The sequence below is a fragment of the Lygodium microphyllum genome, chromosome 24, assembly GCF_053477565.2.
Source record: "Lygodium microphyllum isolate KBCC chromosome 24, Lygodium_microphyllum_v1.1.10, whole genome shotgun sequence".
In the NCBI taxonomy this organism is placed as follows: Eukaryota; Viridiplantae; Streptophyta; class Polypodiopsida; order Schizaeales; family Lygodiaceae; genus Lygodium; species Lygodium microphyllum.
Genome location: NC_141158.1, coordinates 98,398,884 through 98,421,872, shown reverse-complemented (window position 1 = coordinate 98,421,872; position 22,989 = coordinate 98,398,884). Strand labels below are relative to the sequence as shown.

Sequence of the window (22,989 nt, the reverse complement as noted above, 5' to 3'; positions counted from 1 at the left end):
CATGGCATTACCTTGTGTGCATTAAAGTTGTTGGGAAAATTCAACGTTGTTTGTAATTTACCAAATGGGACTGAGATCCATGAGTCCCATGCAAAGTCCTTGGTGACTTCAAGAGAGATAGATAAAAGCTTTGTGCATGTGAGCATTATTAAGAGGGCTTAAGAAGATTATACTTAAGACGGAGTAGGAACTGTTCTAAATAGAACCATCATGACCAACCATGGTCAAGGGGATAGACAATCTTGATCAATTAAGATCAAAGATAAAGGTACATAGGTACTTCAAGGGATCTAGGAGATAACCAGCAAGTTGACCAACCGAGGACGACGGGGTTTTCCATGATCTATTTTACAAGGAAACCTAAGGTAAGGATAATTAGGGTCCGTAGGGTACAAACCCTAACCCAAAGAAAAATGGAAACAAGCAACCTAGCTTGCCAAGCCCCTGGAATCTCTCCAAGTTGCAAACGATCCAGGACCGAATGCTGGGAGCATTCGGTAAGAAGGAATCACACCTTAGCAGTTGGTCGTACGAACAACCATAGAAATGATCGTGATTATACACTTAGGTACATTGTTTGAACTTCTTTGCTCACGGAACTAATTTAAGTCCAAACACTTAATGCTTCAGGTTAATAGCCTGGAGGGAGGGGCAGGTTTAGTTTCCTCCGTTTATTTGCTTGGCCCTATCCAAGGGGGTTGTTAGCCGCACTAGGTACATGGACCGAACCCGCTGTAAGAGGTTTCTCCGTGGGTGCTGCTTGGAGCCGGAGGATGCTTGGGTGCCAGGGGAGACTCTGGCCATAAATTCCTTGCCTCTAGATCTCGCACAAGAGGCCGTCCTGACTCCAGATGGGATCTTGAGGCCCGTGTACTAGTCTACGAGTGAAACTTGGAGCAGCAGTCCTGTTCATTTGCTGGGATAGCCTTCGAGCATGATACTCGATGTATTCCAGGACTATGATAAATAAAGACCAGATATTTGAAAAAGGAACTTGCTTGACATTGTTTTTGTGTCAATGCTGCCTAAGTTGCATAAAGGAACGAGTGTTTAAATTGGGTAATTAAGGAAGCTGCTTTTGCATGTCAAACATAATGTGGTAAGTAATTAGATAACTAAGCAACCCGAGGAAAGTGCGATGGACATGACTTGGGTCCATCCTACGGAAGGGTGGTCCCGGTTAGCTGGGAACTTTTCTCAAAAGACATGATAACGAAACTGTGAAGACCTAGAGTCAATAGAGTTAGAATCCCAATTTATGCTGTTTTAGGGGAGCGAAATGGGACTATGCTTTATGGGCAGAGAGGTTGAGCTTCGCATCCCTCTCGTTTCCCATTCTCCATGAACCAAGTGCAGCATAAATTCGCTTCGACTCTGTTGTTCCTACTCAAAGTGGGTCATCTGGAGCTCGACACTAGCTACTTCCTAGAGACTTGGCTGATAGGAAAGAAACCTTCACTTCAGGTCAGTCCTAAGTGGGAACGGCCGGATACTTCTGCTTTGGAGCAGACTCGAGAAGACCTAGATCACAAACCCTGTGACAATCCTTGCGAGTGTCAAGTGGCGCTTTCTAGACTCCCCTCTCAATGGGCTGCTAAGACATGTCCCATAGTGGACAAGCGGACACGCTACACCTTAATAAAACTACTTTCAAAATTAAAAGCTTAGAAATATACACAATGCAAATCATGGAAAAATAGAATAACAAATATCAGATTTGGCATTACGAAACCATGAAATACATGGTAGATAATGCATTGTAAGAAGTACAACTAGAGCTGGGAAAAATTCAGCTCCATTTTGTAGACCACTACTATCAAATATTTGAAGGTTTACTGGAAAGATAAACCAAAACTAAGCTCCTTACAATCTATAACCAAACTTGTTGTGGATCCTACGAAAAAAAAACCATATCTATGGGCTTAATAGTGATACGTCGGGCATGAATGGCTAAAACTTGAGAATCACCCATTAGATCAATCAAGTAACTTTCAACTGCTTCTTGGAGAGCAAGCAAGGCTTAGCTTGACCATTGCCCCACATTCCTTGCCTGGTTCCTTGAAAAGAACTTGTGATGATGCCCTAACTACAGATCTTGCAGTATTTCTTGCACCAACCTAGAGAATGGTGCCTTAGGAATAATCAAGTTGGCACTCTTTTGGAATTTCCTTATCTCACGTAGCGCAGCTGTGCCTGGTCTCCATCTTCATTTCTTATGTGTTGGAGGACGTGTATTACCAGCTGGAGCAGTAGTGGGAGGTGGAGCAACTGGAGCACGTGGACCACCATTTCTAGACAATGGCAAACCATCATTATTGACCACACTAAGGCCACCATTGTTGGACATAGTAGCATAACTATTATTAGTTGCAGTAGGGCCACCGTTGTCGGCCACCAAGGGACCTTTGTCACTCACAGTATGCTCATTAGATTCAAAAGAGTGTTGAGCTCTTGCTGTTGCAGGCGCCTTCTTGATAGGAAGCTTGGAATGTGCCATGGTTGTGATAATGAAGGATAGAAAGGTGGAGGGTAGAGTGAAGAGTAATGGGAAAAAATGAAAGGAGAGACTTGACTTAAGTATGGAACTTTTAAACTTACTGTAGTGTAAATGAACTTTAAAATTAAAAAACATAGTTTGAAATCAACTTTGAAAAACATAGTGACAAACCTTCAAAATTTTAAACAAAATTTGCAAGACATCTCATGTTAAAGATAGGAGTATTGATGTGGCATATCATGGGTACCTATGCTCTCTTGTGGACTCTAAATGCATCAAAAGTATTATCTTTATCTAGGTCTCCATTTCTTGCCATCTCTCTCTTGGGTTGCCAACCATTCTGCCTGGCGTTGTCTAGCTGTGTTGTTTTCATATCTTGCTTTTATCACTTCATATATTGCCCTACTTATAATTTTTTCTTGAGAGGTTTTGGACTTCTTTTCTTTTCCTCGTATCGTATCTCTAGTCTCCTATATTACCATTGTAATAATTGCCTCATAGAATTGGAATCATTAATGCCGCCTCCATGATCAGTTGCCTTTTGAAAAGCATAGTGAGCTTGCCAATGAGATCATTCCATGCCTTGAGTTGACCATACTACCAAACTTCCTTGATCTGCAAAGTATGGACCATGTGCTTCAAGTATATGCTACACAAGAAGAGATATTAGAAACACAAAATAATTCCAAATGATGATCTTTTTTTGTAATGGTGACAATACTGACCATTGTAGTGTGTTATACTATATGTAGTCCATGCCTCCACTATGGACTTATGAAATTTAGCAATTGTCTCTTTAAATGTATTGGCATCACCATCCCTAAACCTCAACTTTTGTAAAAGACCTGCTAATCTATCTAGGTGTATCCACACTTTTGCCTTAGCAATCCTCATTTATCCCCCATTGCTCCAATCTGGAACAACAAGGTGCAACTTTTTCCATGCTTCATACTTCTTTGGTTGTTTTACAAGTATATTGCCTTCCTCATCTCGAGATGGAGATATAAACTTCCTAGCCTTGGGTCCACCAAAGCATGGTTTACAAGGGATATTTCCACTCTTTCCTAATTTTATCTCGTCCTTTTTTATTTCTACTTGGCCCCCGTGCAATCCAACTTCAGAGAGGACTTGTTCTACCTTCTTGCATATAGTATCAGCTTCTGACACAGGCTGCATCTTGTATGCAAACCATATATATTCATATACTAGCTTCTCGATTATTCTAACCAAACAATGCAATGTGCAAAAGTGAACCCTTGTTAGTAGTATTTCCAAAATAGGGCACCAGTTTGGATCCACTGGAACTAGCATTCCATTTCTCATGACTTTTTGATCACGTGTTGGAGCACCTTGTTGTCCTGCCTTGGCAAGCCATTCTTTCTTTCCATCTTTCCCTTTCTTCCTAGTTTGCATGTAGTATATGCATGGAGATTTTTCATTCGCTGCATTTGATAAACCAAACATACACTTCAATGTTTTTAAATCACCTGCAAGATGCCATTCAACTTGATAGTTCCCAAATCCCTCGATGTGTAAAATTTCTCCATTATTTTGCTATTGAATAACACTGGGTATATTTGTGAGGTTTAAAAAAACTTTAAGTACTTCATGGTCCTCCTTTTGTACTTCAAATGCTGTAAGCCACCATATTTCATTCTCTTACTGTACACTGAAGTATAAAGGATGGTTTTCATCGATGTTGGGATCCAATGCTTGATTCATAAGTGTTATACTCACACGTTCAAGTTTTTGCCCCTTAATAATCTCACTCTCATCAAGTTTGAGGACAAACTTAAGCTTGCTTCTACATTTTTCCATAAACATATTGTAGAACTTGACCATAGCAATCTGAACCCTACATATATCCAATACAAAGTTGTTGGATGCATTCAATACAAATGCAACTTCTTTGGAACCATACTTCAATATGTGTGTATTTTCTAGATGCGTTGGCTCACCAATTAGTTCTAAAAATTTCTCATTTAGTTATTTTCGAGCCTTCTTCACGTGAAATGGTTTTGGCAAAGGCATTACTCGCTTAGTTTTGAAGACTTGCTTAAATCATGTATCCAATTATTAATAGAGCATACTATATGACTCAGAACTCATTCCCACCTTGTTACATAACACCTGAGCATCTGTAGTAGTAAATAAGTTGCTCACATCCCTAAGATGTTCACTTGTGACACTATCTACAATGTCTGTGAATTTATGATTTTCCAATGCATTTTTTACCATATCCTTGCTTAGGACTTTGGCAATTGTATCATTCTCTACATGAGGGAACATATTTCTCATTGTAGCAAATTGAGCATATATCTATCTATGATATTGTCCACTTATTTTGGTTAATTGGTGAATTGGTTTAACTAATTGAATGCGCTGACGTGCTTCTTTGGTTTTTAAAATGGGCCCAATCTCCAAAGTTTTTGTGAGCTTCCTCTTTATGTTTTGATTCTCCTTCTCCAAGTCCATAACTTTAGACTATAACTCCATATTTTGCACGTGTGTAGCCTGCATAGCATCTTCAATGACAAACATTGCTTGTTGTAGGCTCTGGTTCTCCCTATCCTTCTCAGTCAATAATCTATTCTTTTCCATCAAAGACTGCATATTCCCTTGTAATCTTGTATGCATATTTGTCAAGGCTTGATGAACCCTTGCTAATCCTTATGTGACAAGTCTGCATGTGTATCCATATAATCCTTCATTGCCTTCACAAATGAACTTTACAAATGATGTAAGTCCCTTCAAATTGTGGTGGCCTTTGTGTGACTGGATCGGGTGGATAAATGCACCCATCAACCCAAAGGTCCACATTTTTTTTCCTTGCATTTCTTTATTGTTGCATCTTGTATCTTATTGCATCATCGTTTTTTACAGTTCTTTTGAATATTGGTGCATATTCATCCTCCAATTGAAAGTGAATATCTCTCTTTCTCTTGGTACGTCCTGCACCTGCATCCTGTAAAGAAAAATATATGCCAATTTTAACAATACATAATTACACCCCTTTGATTAATAGTAAGCTAAGGAGTCGATGCCAATTTTCTGATCAATAGCAAGAACATCTAAATATCTTGGAGTAGTAGGTCAGCATCAATCTAGCAACATACAACTAATTCTGGATTGGCTCAAATCACACAATTACACCTCTTTGATTGACTATATCTGTGTTCTTTTTTACCTAGTTGGATCTTGTCTCTTTCTCTTGATTTCAGTCATGATAGACCCTAATCAATCCCTAATCTGCTTGTAATCTTAGCTTTTAATCTACCTCTAATCAGCATCTAATCTTATCTTATGTTCTATCCAAAATACACACACACACACACACACACTCTCTCTCTCTCTCTCTCTCTCTCTCTCTCAAAAGAAGAATTGATCAAAGATATTTAAACACATTTATACAGAAGCTTGGCTAGTGGAGAACAATAACATCATCTTATCTTCTACCCTAATTTACTCTCTGTCACTCTATCACTTATTTTCCTAGTTCATCTCACACAGTCCTCTCTCTTTCCCCCCTCCCTTCTCTCTCTCTCTCTCTCTCTCTCTCTCTCTCTCTCTCTCTCTCTCTCTCTCTCTCTCTCTCTCTCTCTCTCTCTCTCTCTACGAATTGACACTTAAGGATTAAACAACAACTATGAAGAATAAAAACATCACAGAGATTAAAAAAATAAAGATACCTCCATTATCACTTGATTGCTTGCAGTATAGAGTGTTGAAGAGGAAGATATCTTATAGCACAGTACTGAGGAGGGAGATTGCTTGTAGTAGGGTAGAGAGTGTTGTAGATAGAGATTATTCACACAGTCCTCTCTCTTTCCCCCCTCCCTTCTCTCTCTCTCTCTCTCTCTCTCTCTCTCTCTCTCTCTCTCTCTCTCTCTCTCTCTCTCTCTCTCTACGAATTGACACTTAAGGATTAAACAACAACTATGAAGAATAAAAACATCACAGAGATTAAAAAAATAAAGATACCTCCATTATCACTTGATTGCTTGCAGTATAGAGTGTTGAAGAGGAAGATATCTTATAGCACAGTACTGAGGAGGGAGATTGCTTGTAGTAGGGTAGAGAGTGTTGTAGATAGAGATTATTTGATTTCAGCAAATGCTATCAAAACCACTCCTCAGATTGCTTGTAGCAAGGTAGAGAGTGTTGAAGACAGTACTGAGTATTGCTTCAGAAGAATTCTTATGCAAGAAACCATATTCTGGAGGGAAGGAGAAGAGTACACAAAATTTCAGACAAAACTAGAGCTTTGAGAGGGAATGAAGAAATGCCTAGAAATTGGCATATATTTTTCCAAAAACAATAAAAATTTACAAGGAAAATCTCGAGTCAAAAAGGTGTCTCTAGGTAAAAAATAATCTGAAAATATGATGTGTACGTCATTTTATATTGTTTTTTAACTTCTGCCCTTTTAAGAAGCAAGAATGAGAATGATTCTAATATATTTTCATGTTGAAAAGTCATGAGGGCATTAAAGAGTCGTACATTAATGATTGGCTCTGTTTTTACAAAAAATGGAATTGTATTTTTTTAGTTATGAGGATTTTGAGAAAAAGTGACCTTATCCTACAGTTTGAGAATACAATAATAGGTGAAATCTATTGAAAATAAAAATATGAGATTTTCTTGATTGTAGAAGATCTCTTATTCTAATATTATTTTGGAATCTCTTTTTAGAGAGAGAGAGGTGAGAGAAACCCCTTAAGGGAAAAAAAAGAGAGTCCATATTTCTCCTAATGCGGATGTAATGAGATGTTGTTTCAATGCACATTCCCTGGATATCTCAGTGGCAATTAACTCCTCAGCTACTTCGGAAGCCTTAATGAATATGAATTCCGACTCCTTCCAAGAGACAAGGAGTGTACACACTTCTGTTGCTATAGGCTCTTCCAAAAGATCTAAGTCTAGTCGATTGTAGCTTTTAGCCAGTGTCATGAAAGTAGCATCCAAGTGTCTAAGGCAAGCAACCAAGTCATCCCTCGTATTTTTAGCTAAGCTCATGCCCAAAGTTAGAATTCATCACCGCTCATAAGTGTTGAGAATAGCAAATGATTCTTGTATGTACACCCATAAAGGCTTGCCCATAAGTGACTTTGTATGAGAGTGAATCAATGATGAATGCTCTAGAAAGAGATCTCCAAAATCCCATAACCACGATGAGAAAGGTGGTACTTGACACTCATTTGAATTAAATGGTACTTTTCAGTTTGACTCAAGATTGTATTTATGAGTCCAAGCTAATCTATCTCGGAACCTAATTCACTCGAGTTACAATTCTTTATCTCAATTATGTTTTATGTTTATAATCTTCATCCGCCATAGCTAGCATAGCTCTAGATCCTTATTTCCCAACATGGTATCAGAGCCATGGTGAGCTATGACTAGCTTCATTAGAGTAGAGTCCTTCTTTAGCCCTATTTTATTATGAATGGATAGTAGGAGTTGAACCTACCTTAAGGCCTTTGTCTTATCCATACCTTAGGCCTATTCTCCATCTCATATCCTTCTCCTCACTTAAAAACCACCTAGCTCCCCTCCCATCTTCTTTAAAACACACAAGAAGCTAAAGCAAGCATCAACATGTCTCTTTTCTTCCCTTCTTCATTGACCCTCCTCCAAGCCACTTACGGTCTATCCTAAAGATAGAGGATTATCAAACATGTCAGACAAGGTCATCGTTTGAATGTTGTTCCCACTGCAATGGTGCTAGGACTGGTGAAGGCCCATTTGACGGTGCCACCAAAGTCCACTAGCTCCTCAAGAAGAAGGGTGACGCCCTTATTGTCCAAACAAATCATGAATGGATTGTCTTGGCAAAGGAAACCATGGGAGACTCCCTCAAAGCAGAGACATGGCTGCCTCACAGATGAAGCTTCTTTGCAGGATGCTCCTTCTACTATTTTTTCTGATGTTTCATCTTCGCAACTATGAGAACAAACATCTCTTCGAGACTAAGAAATATGTCGATATATCAAGCATCATTTGGGACTCTAAATTGGCACATCGATTCGCATCCTTTGCACACACGAATGAGAAGCATTACAGCTTTACCACCGCAAAGGTCTGCGATTGCTTCTCTGCATTTGTATGGAATGTTAAGCTTATCAATTCCACCAACATCAACAAGCTCCCATACACTCTCATTGTTAATCAATTTGCTGATATTACATGGGACGAGTTCAGGAACACCTACTTGAGATCTGGGCAACAAAATTGTTCAGCCACCAAGGGTACCCACCTCCTGAGGAGCTTCTCTACTGACCTTCCTACATGGAAAGATTGGCGTGATGATGGCATTGTGAGCCCTGTCAAAAATCAAGTGCACTGTGGCTCCTGCTGGACATTCACTACCGCTAGTGCTTTGGAAGTTGCACATGTTCAAGCCACTAGATAGATGGTGCTACTTTCTGAGTAGTAGCTAGTAGATTGTGCAAGAGATTACAACAACTATAGATGTAATGGAGGCTTGCCCTCTCAGGCATTTGAGTATGTCAAGCACACCGGTGGCTTGGAAATCGAAGAAGCATACCCTTATAAGAGAGAAGATGATGTGTGCTAGTTCAATGGAGACTCAATGGGTGCTCAAGTGTATGATGTTGTTGATGAAAGCTTTTTCAGCGACCCAGAACACTGTCAGCGATCAAATGCATGGTATATACTATCAAAAACACTAGTAGAAGCTTATGCTTGGAAGTTCTTGAAGGAACATGGCTTAGATCTGGTGAAAATAAATCCAACAATGGTTTTGGAAGGGCTTTTATAGCAGACCTTGAATACAAGAAAACACCTACAACATCAAAGCAATGTTTCTATGTATATGCATCACAAAAGCATTGGGCCAAAATATTGTGTCAATAAGACTAGAGTAAAAGGCACGTACCACATATCAACAAAGGGGTTAACCAGCACAACAAAATCCAAGAAGCATGAAGATAAAGAAGTCCAAAAAGATGAAGAAGATCAAAGGTTGCCAAAGAAGAAACAATTTTTTTTTTAAAAAATGAAGAAAATATTTTGCATTGCTGCAAACAAAAAATAATAATTTTAATAGAGGATCTTAATCTGCTTCCCATAGTGGATGTAAAAACCCTACCAATATATAAAGTTTCAAGCCTTAACTTGACTAGGCTGCCAAAGAGCTAGTCTCCTGGTCCATGTTTGCATGCAGGGGGGCAAAAGCCAGCAAGGGTAGACTCATCATTTGAGGAGGGCTGTTGAGAATAGCAAATGATGCTTGTATGTACTCCCATAAAGGCTTGCCCATAAGTGGCTTTGTATGAGAGAGAAGCAATGATGAATCCTCTAGGAAGAGATGTCCAAAATCCCATAAGCACAATGAGGAAAAGTGGTACTATCCAAAAAGCTATAAAGGCATGTACTTGAAACTCATTTGAATAGAATGGTACTTTTCAGTTTGAGTTACTCAAGATTGTGTTTATGAGTCCAAGCTAATCTATCTTGGAACCTAATTCATTTGAGTTACAATTTTTTATATCAATTATGTTTTATGTTTATAATCTTCATCCGCCATAGCTAGCATAGGTCTAGATCCTTGTTTCCCAACATGGTATCAGAGCCATGGTGAGCTATGACTAGCTTCATTAGAGTAGAGTCCTTCTTTAGCCCTGTTTTATTATGAATGGATAGTAGGAGTTGAACCTACCTTAAGGTCTTTGCCATATCCATACCTTAGGCCTATTCTCCATCTCATATCCTTCTCCTCACTTAAAATCCACCTAGCTCCCCTCCCATCTTCTTTGAAACACACAAGAAGCTTAAGCAAGCATTAGCAGGTCTCTTCTCTTCCCTTCTTCGTTGACCCTTCTCCAAGCCACTTATTGTCTATCCTGAAGATAGAGGATTATCAAACATATCAGACAAGGTCGCTGTCTGAATGTTGTTCCCACAGCAATGGTCCTAGGAGTGGTGAAGGCCTATCTAAGTAATGCCACCAAAGGCCAGTAGCTCCTCAAGAAGAACAGCGATGCCCTTACTGTGCAGTTCCTATAGATCTTGAATGGATCGTCATGGCAAAGGAAACCATGGGAGACTCCCTCAAAGCAGAGAGATGGCTACCTCATAGATGGAGCTTCTTTGCAGGGTGCTCCTTCTACTATTTTTTCTGTTGTTTTGTCTCCGCAACTACAAGGAACCAACATCTCTTCGAGACTAAGAAAGATATCGATATATCAAGCATCATTTGGGACTCTCAATTGGCACATCGATTCGCATCCTTTGCACACAAGAATGGGAAGCATTATAACTCTACCACCGCAGAGGTCCGCCATCGCTTCTCTCCATTCATTTGCAATGTTAAGCTTATCAATTCCACCAACATCAAGAAGCTCCCGTACACTCTCGTTGTTAATCAATTTGCTGATGTTACATGGGACGAGTTCAGGAACACCTACTTGAGATCTGGGCAACAAAATTGTTTAGCCACCAATGGTACCCACCTCCTGAGGAGCTTCTCTACTGACCTTCCTACAAGGAAAGATTGGCATGATGATGGCATTGTGAGCCCTATAAAAAATCAAGTGCATTGTGGCTCATGTTGGACATTCAGTACCACTAGTGCTTTGGAAGTTGCACATGCTCAAGCCACTAGATAGATGGTGCTGCTTTCTCAGTAGTAGCTAGTAGATTGTGCAGGAAATTACAACAACTATAGATGTAATGGAGGCTTGCACTCTCAGGAATTTGAGTATGTCAAGCACACTGGTGTCTTGGAAACCAAAGAAGCATGCCCTTATAAGAGAGAAGATGATGTGTGCTAGTTCAATGCAAACTCAATGGGCGCTTAAGTGTATAATGTTGTCAAGGAGATCTTTTTCAGCGACCTAGAACGCTATCAGTGATCAAAAGCATGGTATATGCTATCAAAAACACTAGTAGAAGCTGACGCTTTTAAGTTCTCGAAGGAACATAGCTTAGATCTAGTGACAATAAATCCAACAATGGTTTTGGGAGTGCTTTTATAGCAAACCTTGAGTACAAGAAAACACCTACAACATCAAAGCAATGTACCTATGTATATGCATCATAAAAGCATTGGGAAAAAGATTGTGTCAATAAGACTAGTGTAAAAGGCACGTACCACATATCGACAAAGGGGATAAGAAGCACAACAAAATCCAAGAAGCATGAAGATAAAGAAGTCCAAAAAGATGAAGAAGATCAAAGGTTTCCAAAGAAGCAATAAAACCAAAAAAAAAAGATAAAGAAAATATTTTGCACTGCTGCAAACCAAAAAAATGTTTTTTTTTATAGAGGATCTTAATTTGCTTCCCGTAGTGGATGTAAAAACCCTACCAATATATAAAGTTTCAAGCCTTAACTTGACTAGGCTGCCAAAGAGCTAGTCTCCTAGTCCATGTTTGCATGAGGAAAGGTGGTACTATCCAAAAAGCCTTAACTGAAAATCCCATAAGCACGATGAGGAAAGGTGGTACTATCCAAAAAGCTATAAAGGCATGTACTTGAAACTCATTTGAATGGAATGGTACTTTTCAGTTTGAGTTACTCAAGATTGTGTTTATGAGTCCAAGCTAATCTATCTTGGAACCTAATTCACTTGAGTTACAATTCTTTATCTCAATTATATTTTATGTTTAATATCTTCATCGGCCATAGCTAGCATAGGTCTAGATCCTTGTTTCCCAACATGGTATCAGAGCCATGGTGAGCTATGACTAGCTTCATTAGAGTAGAGTTCTTCTTTAGCCCTCTTTTATTATCAATGGATAGTAGGAGTTGAACCTACCTTAAGGCCTTTTCCATATCCATACCTTGGGTCTATTCTCCATCTCATATCCTTCTCCTCACTTAAAATCCACCTAGCTCCCCTCCCATCTTCTTTGAAACACACAAGAAGCTTAAGCAAGCATTAGCAGGTCTCTTCTCTTCCCTTCTTCATTGACCCTTCTCCAAGCCACTTATTGTCTATCCTAAATATAGAGGATTATCAAACATGTCAGACAAGGCCATCGTCTGAATGTTGTTCCCACTACAATGGTCATAGGAGTGGTGAAGGCCGGTATGATCGGTGCCACCAAAGGCCACTAGCTCCTCAAGAAGAAGAGTGACGCCCTTATTTTCCAGCTCCTGCATATCTTGAATGGATCGTCCTGGCAAAGAAAACCATGGGAGACTCCCTCAAAGCAAAGAGGTGTCTGCCTCACATATGAAGCTTCTTTGTAGGGTGCTCCTTCTACTATTTTTTTTGTTGTTTTGTCTCCGCAACTACGAGGAACCAACATCTCGTCGAGACTAAGAAAGATATCGATATATCAAGCATCATTTGGGACTCTCAATTGGCACATCGATTCGCATCCTTTGCACAAGGAATGGGAAGCATCATAACTCTACCACCACAGAGGTCCGCCATCGCTTCTCTCCATTCATTTGCAATGTTAAGCTTATCAATTCCACCAACATCAAGAAGCTCCCGTACACTCTCGTTGTTAATCAATTTGCTGATGTCACATGGGACGAGTTTAGAAACACCTACTTGAGATCTTGGCAACAAAATTGTTTAGCCACCAAGGGTACCCACCTCTTGAGGAGCTTCTCTACTAACCTTCCTACAAGGAAAGATTGGTGTGATGATGGCATTGTGAGCCCTATCAAAAATCAAGTGCAAAGGCCAATCCACCCAACCCCAACCCTTGCAAGGGCTTGTATACAAACTCAAAAAAGCCATCCAGCTACATCCATCCCCCCTTCCAACCACTACACATCAGTGCCATGGGACTCGCACTAAACTAGGAGGGGATGATGTTAACCTCAGCATAAGAAGAAAGTGAAAATAGTGGAAAATCACAAGTTGGGTCACCTAAAAGAGGTAGCCCAGGAAGGAATCAGATGCAATGGAAGATGCATGATGGAAAATGGCTAAAAGCACAAGGGCAGCCTCTAAAATCAAGTCAAAGGCAAAAGTGCATTTTTAAATGCAAGGCGCCCCTAAAACTATTGTAAAAGAGTGCCAGGCTCCCTCTTGTGCAAATTGTAAAAGGTAGGTGGGCATAGGTAAGAAATAAGGCAAATAGAAGGTGCATAGAAGGAAATGGAAAAATGAACTTGCCACAATGGCTGGTCATGTAAAAAAGGGGATAAGGGAATGACCGCCCAAAAAATTATTTAGGATTTTGTATATAAAGTTTAAAATTGAATGAAGAGCTCATTATTTGGTGTGTGGCAAAGTGGACTCTTCTTCTTCTCTCCTTCTCTTGTCTTGCTTGATTGCTTGTGAGTGCTTGAGGGAGGGAGTGTGAGTGAGTGAGGGAGTAAGTGTGTGAGGGTGAGGGATCTTGGAGGGAAAGCCCTCCACCATCTCCTCTATTCTTCTTCTTCTTCTTCTTCTTCTTCTTCTTCTTCTTCTTCTTCTTCTTCTCACGCGTGGCTATGGAGGATGGATCTTGGAGCTTGGAGGAAGAGGCTTGAGGATGCTTGAGCTTGCATCATGAATCATGGAGCTATCGGAGTGCTTGAGAGAGGAAGTAACTCAATCGAGCATCAATGTAAGCTCACGACACTCATAGAGAGGGATAACACATCGGCTGTGTGTGAGAGGTAGCCATTAGTGCTCTCTTGAAACACTTGAAGGAATAAGCGGTCTGTGGGTCTTGGTGGTTGAGCAAGATCTCCCTTTACAACTAGGAGCCATGATTGAGTTTATCGAGCAGTTGCTCACTCTCCAATGGACCTCTAAATACTCATGAAGACCTGCTTCAATCTTTGCATGTTCTTACTTCATATTCTTACCTTTGATGCATAAAAGCCTTATGAATTAACCCCTCATATACTACATCATAGCTTGCTTAAATGTCTATATGTTCTTGCGTCTTATTCTTAACTTCAATTTAGTTGTACTCTTTGGAGTCAACATTGCATAGGCTTGTTGGAATGCTTTTGAATAGTAGTGGCTAAGCTCCTTGGGTGGTCCTTGTACCTCCCTAGTGTATATATGGTTTACAAGTTTTAAATATACCAGTTTAGATCCACATCAAGCATAAGAATCCTTAATTCCAAATCAAATCATCTACATTAGTAATCTCCCTCATATAGTAAGGATATCTATCCTACATCTATGGAAGATGTTACTTCAAGGACAAGAGAAAATTCCCTCAGATGGAAGATCCAATGCTCAAGGTTGAGATTCAAGAGTTATGTATACATAGACAAAGAGGCAACTACTACTAGTGGTTGTTGTCACTGACGCTAATCTTATCTAAGATCAAAGCTACTACAAGTTCCAAACCAATGTAGCCATGTTTCCAATGATTGTTGACTTTATCCTAGGCATCTTCTCTCTTTAATCAATCTCCATGTTGCCACAGGAATTATCCACAATGTATGATGTATATGTCTTGCATGTCATGCTAAGAATATCCTCATACATGGGTTGGCATCCACTGCATACAACACCCTCGATATGACTGTCACAATAAGTAGCCCTCCAGATCGAGATTTCAACACAGAATTTTGATGTCTCTTAGCTTCATAAATTAAATATCAATAGCCCTCCAGATTGGGATTTCAACATAGAATTTCAATGTCTCTCAGCTTCATAAATAAATAAAAACCACTCCTTTTTAAGGTTGTCAATCAAAAGCATCAATTCGGTAATCTATTATGTGAGTTGTATGGGGTAATCTCACAGTGCATACAACTAGGAAATATCATCATTGTCACATTCAAAACTAGTCCCATCAATGCCAGCAACAAGTCCTTTATCTAAACAGATAATCTCATCAGTGATAGGTTTGAAATGCAGCCAATAGTGTCTAGAATAGATGAAAATATAGGCAACTAGGAAACACCATCATGGCCACATTCAAAACTAGTCCCATGAAAGTCAACAAATAGGTCCTTTACCTAGATAGATAATCCCATCAATCATAGATCTAAAATGCAAGTAATAGTTTTGGAACACATTTGAAATACAGGCAATAGTGTCTAGAATTGCAATCCCATCACATAGGTGGATTGCACCTCTCAAAACTTGGAATCTCTAAGCTTAGTTTTCATGGCATTGATGACAAAGGTTTGTCACACCTCAAACATGGTTGCAAATCATCAGAAGTACTGAATATATGAAGATCTCAAATTTCAAAAGCTAGGCATCACTATGGATTGAATTGCAACCAGAGACAACTAATCATCTATCTATTGAGAAATATGTAATCATATCCATATGTGCCTCTTTGTATGGAACAAATAGGCAAGGAACATGCAGCTCAATGTAGGAAGATTTGTCTTTATCCCATAAGCACAATGTGGAGGAACGTGGTACCATCCTATAAGTTACTATAAAAGAGTGTACTTAGCAATCATTTGAATGCAATGCCATTGTACTTTGTACTTCCATCTTTCTAGTAAGTATTTTCTAGCGAAGTGAATGAAGGACTCTTCCTTTGCTCCTAACGCTTCAGGCTGGCACCTCACACTCAGACATTGATGCCTATCTGCTCTAGCATTGCGCATGCTTCAACTCACTGTCCACATTTGGCCACCTGCTAGTCGTACAATCCATACTACTCAGGCATGTCATGATCAGTCCTGTGAGTATAGGACATTTGAATCCCATCATGTGAGCTCTCTCCTCACTAGAGGGTTCATCAAACAATCTACTATACCTTCTACTACAAGAAAAAATCTAGTTGCTTGTGTAAACCCTAAAGTGGGTAGCCATAGCCACTTTCACCAAAGCTCATAAATCACTCTATTTTCTCAGTCTTGTCAACTCAACCAACCCAATGTCACTCTGATCTATTTTACCACTAAAGTTCCAGCAAGAATTACATATCAAATCAACAAGAAGGGGAGGATTTAATATCAATCATCAAAACATAGTGTCTTTTAACACTACTTCTAGTTGTGCCTCTTAACACAATTGGGTTCAACTTTTGTGTTGATCTGATTCAAAAGGTTTGTTCTTGCTCCTGTCATCTAGTATGGGCAATGATTCATTGTCATGTTGCTTCAAAGGAACACGCTTCCACACATGGCAAACAAGGATAAAACTACTATACATGAATAAAGGTCTATGGTCAATAACTAGTGGATAGGAGAAGAGACACCAAAATGATATCCAAGGATTTGAGTAAATGGAAGCTCTAAAATTTCATATATTTAGTCACTTTGCATTAGTTCCACATAGAGTCTGCATTCCAACCAATCATGTGGGCATGATGTTGCCTAACAAAGTATTACTTATTCATTTTTGAACATGTGTGTGTGTGTTTGTGTGTGTGTGTGTGTTTTGTTTTTCAAGAGTTTTAGATTGAAGAAATAATGTGAAGACAAGTGCTCTTAAGAGCCTATATGTGCTCCAACATAATATGCCAAATCTATTCTATATATTATTTAAAAGTTTGGTTTGAGAATCTCAAACCAATGAGAAAATCCCTAATCATATGTGATATAAAAGGGGAGGTTTGGTATGCAAAAAGATATATATATATATATATATATATATCTCACATATTAGTGTGAAGGACTAATATTAGACCTTGGTGCTTTGAACCTTAGTGTGAAGCACTAGGAGAATAATAGTGTGAAGCATTAGGAGAACATTGACATGAAGCACTGAGAGAATCTAGGTGTGCAGTGCCTAGTTGCAATTATAGGACAATATTGCATATACATGTTGTGCTCCTTGACCAAGGCTTGATGACTTTTGTGATGAAAAGAAAGTTGTAAGTTTATACCCTTGTGATTAGGAAGAGGATTAACTTCTTCATTGCAACTTTTAGACATTAGTGATTGCAAGATCTTTTTTCTCTAATACTTTTGGAAAAGGAAAATAGGTTTCTATCCCTACATAAAGGCTATACATTTTTTGAGTTTGTATTTTCTATGGTTGAAAAGAAGAGAATAGAAATGTAACCTTCATTGAAATAGACAATTGGACTTTTGTCATGGTAGAAATTAGTTTAACTTAGGACTTGAACCTTGGTGTGGGCTTATTCATCCTCTCTCTCTCTCTCTCCATTCGTAGCAGGGAACTTTAGAAATTAGAAGGGTAATTTACCTAGTCAATTAAAGGAGTGCTACTTACTTATTGTACCAAGTTTGAACAATTCTCCAACATTAAATGTTTGAATGGAGGAAGACGCGTGATAGTTACTTTTGAAGAAAAAAGGAGAGCGATATTATCAAATGCGTGTAGAAAAAAGGACAGCTCAGGCTTACCTGAACTGGCTATTAAGTCCTTAATCAAGCCTTCTCCCTAATGGCTATTGGATGAAGGGTGCAAAGAGACAAGTGTTCAGATTACTAGGGGTACCTATGGGCTTTGGCGTCACCCTAAAGCAGAGATGGGATTGGGTACTAAGTAAAGTTAGGAAAAATTTGGAATATTTAAAAGTTCTACATCTAAATCTGGTAGGCACAAGGATAGTACTAAAGCATGTCGTTATCCCAACAACCATCTATTTTTTATCATGTTGGAAACCCTCCAAAATTGGTCTTAAAAATCTAGAAAATTTGGTGAGGAACTTCCTGTGGGCTGGTGACAGTGAAAAACTCAGAATACCTAAAGTTTCTTGGGAAACATGTACCTTAACTAAGGAAGAAGGAGGACTAGGTCTCCCAGACATATTAAGCTTAGCAGAGAAACTTGTAGCTAAATGGGTAGTTCGATCCTTTTTTCATGAGAATGAAGATTGGGCCATTCTTTTGCACAATAGCTGCAAAAACTTCTATCCCCCTAAGTGCAAAAGATGAAAGAATTTGAATGTCATCAGTGTTGCCTTCAATAAGTTAAAGCTAAAGATCCAAGGGAGTTCAGATTTAACCAAGAGCATCTAGGGGGACCTGGATGTCCTACAAGGAGTTGACTACTCTGCTCAATAATAAAAACTTTACTCTCCCATGGGCTACTCTGGACTCCATCTGGTTTAGTGTGTTCCATGATTGCATAGAAGAGGACCAGGTAAGTCAGGAGTTTAAATTAAATAAAAAAGGAGTAATAAGCTAGAAGGGCATATGGGATTAGGATAGGGGAGACTGGGCTACTTCTGACTCCCTCAAAGAAAGGTATGCCTTATCACCCTCATATATCACATTAATACAACAAACAATTCACTGTTGGGACCCGAGGGTGTGTAAGACTATTCAACTAAATATGAGATTTAACATCAGAGAAATCTGCTAGCCTGACAATAAGCCTCTACTACCCATCCCATATATGAAAACAAGAAAGAACTTCTTGTACATAAGGCTTAATAAGAGATGGAAAGTAAATTGGCACCCCATTCAATGGAAATAAGTTTGGAATGATTTGGAACAGTGTAAATCAACCCAAAATTTCAATGCAAAAGGTAGCATTTTAGGACTTCAACTGGGTGATCCGCTTCAAAATGGCGTTGGCCGGGACAAGGCGGTACAACACAGCGTCTGCAGGGGAGGACGTTAACGGCGGCGGGGCGGCGTTCGCTTTGTTCCAGTGCCGGGGGGGCCAAACCATCAATGGCAATAATCAGGGGGCGTCATCATCATCATCATGCCAGGAATGCGTGAGGGAGGCCACGGCGTCGCTGCAGGCCGGATGCTTGTCGTCGGTCGGGGCGCGCATCCAGCTCGACCCCTGCTTTGAGCGCTACGACAACACCTCCGACTTTTACTCGGCGTCGCCGCCGGACTTCAGCTGGGTGATCGGCTTCTGCTTTGCCAAGACCAGTGACACCGTGGCCTGCTAGGGCTTTGAGAATAGACTGGTGCCCTCTTTTACTTTTCCCTTTGCCTTCAAGGTTGTAGGCTGATGTTAAAGCCAACTTAATACCCAATTGATCAAAGAAGTTGCGTGCCTCATCAGCATCCAACTCTCCTCTATCTGCAGTTACTTTATCCACACAACCATATCTACAAAACACTTCTTCAATTAAAAAATAACAAACAGCTTGAGTGGACTTGGTTATTAAGGCTTTGCCTTCAACTTGATTGGTAGATCCTCTCTTGCAAGCACTAAATACTGGACATTGAGTACCACTAGTGCTTTGGAAGTTGCACATGCTCAAGCCACTAGATAGATGGTGCTGCTTTCTAAGCAATAGCTAGTAGATTGTGCAGGAGATTACAACAACTATAGATGTAATGGAGGCTTTCCCTCTCATGAATTTGAGTATGTTATGCACACGGGTGTCTTGGAAACCGAAGAAGCATACCCTTATAAGATAGAAGATGATGTGTGCCAGTTCAATGTAGACTCAATGGGTGCTCAAGTGTATGATGTTGTCGATGAAAGATTTTTCAGCGACCCGGAACACTATCAGCGATCAAATGCATGGTATATGCTATCAAAAACACTAGTAGAAGCTAACGCTTTTAAGTTCTCGAAGGAACATGGCTTAGTTCTAGTGACAATAAATCCAACAATGGTTTTGGGAGTTCTTTTATAGCAAACCTTGAGTACAAGAAAACACCTACAACATCAAAGCAATGTACCTGTGTATATGCATCATAAAAGCATTGGGAAAAAGATTGTGTCAATAAAACTAGTGTAAAAGGCACGTACCACATATCGACAAAGGGGATAAGGAGCACAAAAAAAGCCAAGAAGCATGAAGATAAAGAAGTCCAACAAGATGAAGAAGATCAAAGGTTGCCAAAGAAGCAAGAAAACCAAAAAAAAAAAGATAAAGAAAATATTTTGCACTGCTCCAAACCAAAAAAAAATGTTTTTTTTAATAGAGGATCTTAATATGCTTCCCGTATTGGATGTAAAAAACCTACCAATATATAAAGTTTCAAGCCTTAACTTGACTAGGCTGCCAAAGAGCTAGTCTCCTGGTCCACGTTTGCATGCAGGGGGGGCAAAAGCCAGCAAGGGTAGACTCATCATTTGAGGAAGGCTATTGAGAATAGCAAATGATGCTGGTATGTACTCCCATAAAGGCTTGCCCATACATGGCTTTGTATGAGAGAGAAGCAATGATGAATCCTCTAGGAAGAGATGTCCAAAATCCCATAAGCACGATGAGGAAACTGGTACTATCCAAAAAGCTATAAAGGCATGTACTTGAAACTCATTTGAATGGAATGGTACTTTTCAGTTTGAGTTACTCAAGATTGTGTTTATGAGTCCAAGCTAATCTATCTTAGAACCTAATTCACTTGAGTTACAATTCTTTATCTCAATTATATTTTATGTTTATAATCTTCATCTGCCATAGCTAGCATAGGTCTAGATCCTTGTTTCCCAACATGGTATTAGAGCCATGGTGAGCTATGACTAGCTTCATTAGAGTAGAGTCCTTCTTTAGCCCTCTTTTATTATCAATGGATAGTAGGAGTTGAACCTACCTTAAGGCCTTTTCCATATCCATACCTTAGGTCTATTCTGCATTTCGTATCCTTCTCCTCACTTAAAATCCACCTAGCTCCCCTCCCATCTTCTTTGAAACACACAAGAAGCTTAAGCAAGCATTAGCAGGTCTCTTCTCTTCCCTTCTTCGTTGACCCTTCTCCAAGCCACTTACTGTCTATCCTGAAGATAGAGGATTATCAAACATGTCATACAAGGCCACTGTCTAAATGTTGTTCCAACTGCAATGGTCCTAGGAGTGGTGAAGACCCGTCTGATCGGTGCCACCAAAGGCCACTAGCTTCTCAGGAAGAAGGGCGACACCCTTATTGTCCAGACAAATCATGAATGGATCGTCCTGGCAAAGGAAACCATGGGAGACTCCCTCAAAGCAGAGAGATGGCTACCTCACAGATGGAGCTTCTTTGCAGGATGCTCCTTCTACTATTTTTTTCTGTTGTTTCATCTCTGCAACTACGAGGAACCAACATCTCTTCGAGACTAAGAAAGATGTCGATATATCAAGCACCATTTGGGACTCTCAATTGGCACATCGATTTGCATCCTTTGCACATAGGAACGGGAAGCATTAAGCATACCCTTATAAGATAGAAGATGATGTGTGTGAGTTCAATGGAGACTCAGTGGGTGCTCAAGTGTATGATGTTGTCGATGAAAGCTTTTTCAGCGACCCAGAACACTGTCAGTGATCAAATGCATGGTATATGCTATCAAAAATACTAGTAGAACTGACGCTTGGAAGTTCTTGAAGGAACATGGCTTAGATATGGTGACAATAAATCCAACAATGGTTTTGGGAGGGCTTTTATAGCAGACCTTGAATACAAGAAAACACCTACAACATCAAAGCAATGTACGTGTGTATATGCATCACAAAAGCATTGGGCAAAAGATTGTGTCAATAAGACTAGAGTAAAAGGCTCATACCACATATTGACAAAGGGGATAAGGAGTACAACAAAAGCCAAGGAGCATGAAGATAAAGAAGTCCAAAAAGACGAAGAAGATCAAAGGTTGCCAAAGAAGCAACAAATTTTAAAAAAAGATGAAGAAAATATTTTGCACTGCTGTAAACCAAAAAAATATTTTTTTAAAGAGGATCTTAATCTGCTTCCCATAGTGGATGTAAAAACCCTACCAATATATAAAGTTTCAAGCCTTAACTTGACTAGGCTGCCAAAGAGCTAGTCTTATGGTCCATGTTTGCATGCAGGGGGGGCAAAAGCCAGCAAGGGTAGACTCATCATTTGAGGGGGGCTGTTGAGAATAGCAAATGATGCTTGTATGTACTCCCATAAAGGCTTGCCCATAAGTGGCTTTGTATGAGAGAGAAGCAATGATGAATGCTCTAGGAAGAGATGTCCAAAATCCCATAAGCACGATGAGGAAAAGTGGTACTATCCAAAAATCTATAAAGGCATGTACTTAAAACTCATTTGAATGGAATGGTACTTTTCAATTCGAGTTACTCAAGATTGTGTTTATGTGTCCAATATAATCTATCTTGGAACCTAATTCACTTGAGTTACAATTCTTTATCTCAATTATGTTTTATGTTTATAATCTTCATCTACCATAGATAGCATTGCTCTAGATCCATGTTTCCCAACAATAAGAGGGTCTAAGGCCAGAAGCAGGTGGTTGAGGTTTGATAGAACTAGAGAGTTTAGCAGGCTGATGGTTGTTGCTTGGTTTGCTTCTAAGGTTGTGGCTTGGCCTCATGTTCAATGGGATTGGTTGGAGCTGCGGGTGTTGCGCTACTAGGTGCTTCTGAGGTCTGAGGGACACTAGCGGGACTAGATTTGGGCATTTTGTTAATAGCAGGTTGTGGTTTTGGGTGATAGATTGGTTTAGGCCCTGCTGGTCTAGGCTCTGGAGGTTCTATGGACTTAACAGCATGATTCTCTTATGGCATGTGTGCCTGACTTGTCTAGATGTTTCATGTGGTTAGGTTTGAGGGTGGATTTTGAGGAGTGCCTTTGGCCATCTTGGCTTTAGGTACCTAGATATGAGTGTTACCCTCATAGTAGCCTTGCGCTTGCAATAAGGTCTTTGGGACCCATCACCGCTTGACCGTTTGTCAATATCAGTAGCTTCTTCTATGCCTCCTAGGTTTTGAGTGTGTGTCCTTAGCCTTGCGAGGGCATGG

The 22,989-nt window shown here is 39.7% G+C and overlaps 4 pseudogenes; 3 read left to right on the top strand and 1 right to left on the bottom strand.

The window, feature by feature from the left end:
• Positions 1 to 22,989, bottom strand: part of LOC148015419 (cysteine-rich receptor-like protein kinase 8) — a 93,471-nt pseudogene that overhangs the window by 46,980 nt on the left and 23,502 nt on the right.
• On the top strand, positions 8,364 to 9,275 carry LOC148015422 (cysteine proteinase 2 pseudogene; annotated as a pseudogene).
• Positions 10,540 to 11,370, top strand: LOC148015421 (thiol protease aleurain pseudogene; annotated as a pseudogene).
• LOC148015420 (thiol protease aleurain-like) lies at positions 12,524 to 19,914 on the top strand (annotated as a pseudogene).